This window comes from Leptonychotes weddellii, chromosome 9 (assembly GCF_054177405.1).
Source record: "Leptonychotes weddellii isolate Sample4059 chromosome 9, ASM5417740v2, whole genome shotgun sequence".
Lineage (NCBI taxonomy): Eukaryota > Metazoa > Chordata > Mammalia > Carnivora > Phocidae > Leptonychotes > Leptonychotes weddellii.
In genome coordinates this window covers 43857578-43859516 of record NC_138377.1, presented here as the reverse complement: position 1 = coordinate 43859516, position 1939 = coordinate 43857578, and the positions used below count along the sequence as shown (strand labels likewise).

At 46.0% G+C, this 1939-nt stretch overlaps 1 long non-coding RNA gene across 1 annotated transcript in view; it reads right to left on the bottom strand.

Moving 5' to 3' along the window:
* LOC145723442 (uncharacterized) overlaps positions 1-1339 on the bottom strand; it is a 6387-nt gene extending 5048 nt beyond the window's left edge. The window contains exons 1-2 of the long non-coding RNA XR_014148499.1: positions 750-1339; positions 452-600 (exon numbers count right to left, since the gene is read on the bottom strand). This is a non-coding gene — a long non-coding RNA (uncharacterized LOC145723442). The remainder of the gene's footprint in view (positions 1-451; positions 601-749) is intronic.
* Between the last annotated feature and the right edge of the window lie 600 nt (positions 1340-1939).

The following is a 1939-nucleotide window of genomic DNA, read 5'->3' as shown; positions in this document are numbered from 1 at the left end:
AAGCAGGGGGAGTGGGAGAGGGAGAAGCAGGCTTCCCGCCGAGCAGGGAGCCCGATGCGGGGCTCGATCCCAGGACCCTGGGATCATGACCTGAGCCGAAGGCAGACGCTCAACGACTGAGCCACCCAGGCGCCCCTGGGAGCATCTTTATAAATTAAAATATGACACACCTAGATTTTGCCACACACAGATGACACTTCCATTTTGGAACCTGAGTCATGTTTCACCTTTTTCTGAGAGCTAAAACATCATGATCAAGGGTCAATAACTTATACCAAAAGCCATGGAAGTATGCAAAACTCCCATGGCTTGTAAACCTCAGCCTGGGAATTTCTGACGAGCCCAGGGCTTGCCTTGAGATGCAACCTGGTGTAATACGGCAAATCTCTGCAGAGCTATGCAGATCTGAGATGTAAAGATGGATGGCTGAGTAATTTATGCCTTCACTCACCCGATAAATTGACTCACTCTTTGAGAATGTTATATCTTCTTTGGAGATCGAGTAAAAACTCCTTGGGGTAGGGAGGTCCTCTGAGAAGTGTTAGTGCTCCTGAAGTAATAATAGGCTGGAAGGCCTTTTATTATAGATGAGTGTGACAGCTAAGAAACGGAAAGAAATAAATGTGAGTCATACAAAAACCTCATTCTGTGACCTTCAGCCCTTGTCAGTCATATTTAGGAAAATGTGAAGAACTTCAATATTTTATATTTTATATAATACTTATAAATGCTATATATGTAAGCGTCACCTCTGATGAAAAATGAGACAATTGTGTCGTTTCACTTTCTTCCTCTGGTTTAACATTCTTGCTGCTGCATGAGGCAGAAGCTTCTTCTTTAGCAGAGTGATCAGCCATGAGGGAAGGGACCTGGAGGAGACATAGGGTCCTGCGGCTTATGGGAGCCCTTAGAATTTTAAAATTTGCTCCTTTCTCTTTGGGACTTCTTACTTTTGCCTCAGGTTTCCCATTTCGGAGCCTAACCTGGAGTCAGCCCAGAGCAGGCTCACCCCACGCATCCACACAGCTCAGTAGAAGCATGCCTGTTCTTGTCCAGGCTTCACACAGCACCTTGGGGTTGGGTACAAAGTAGCTTTTCAAAACCTCAGGTACAACGGCCAGAACCTGTTTCTTCCTGGCCAGTGGCCAAGGTCGAGGCCACTGGTGCTGTGGTTCCTGAGGTCCTGCTCACTGGCACAGTCAGTCACACACTGGTTGGGGCCAGGGCAGGGAGGCACAGCCTAGGGGGGACTTTGCCCTTGCTTTGGCCAAGCCAACAACACGAGACCCTTGAATACGGAGTGAACAAAGGGACAAAGTTAAAGAAAATTAAAACAAGAAGTATTGGAAAGATTTTGTCTTTAATTACCATTTCCAAACTTTTTCTTTTTTCTTTCCTTATTTCTTGAAAAATTATTTATTTAATTGAGAGAGAGAGTTCGAGAACATGAGTGGGTGGGGGGAGGGGCAGAGGGAGTGAGAATCTCGAGCAGGCTCCATGCCCAGCTTGGAGCCTACCTCAGGGCTCTATCTCATGACCCTGAGATCATGGCCTGATCTGAAACCAAGAGTCGGATGCTTAACCGACTGAGCCACCCAGGTGCCCCCAAACTTTTTCTTTTTTAAAGAAAATCAGTTAATAAGCACTTAACTGCATATCAATCATTTGTGGCTTATACATACCTTCTAAGACTGCATAACACACTCATTGTGGCACAGCTGTAGGTTTGAACGTCCCCTTAGACCTCCTCTAGTTTTTCCCTTTTCAGAACATTTGTCTCTTCTGTCCTGTCCTAGATCCTGATGTACCTCTAGGAAAAAAAAGAGATTTCTTTTGTCAGACACAGATCCTGAGGTTTTTCCTCCAATGCTGTCAGATGAAAGAGAGGACTCCTCTCCTGGCTCGACCCATAACGCCGGCTCTGTCTGCTCACCATGTC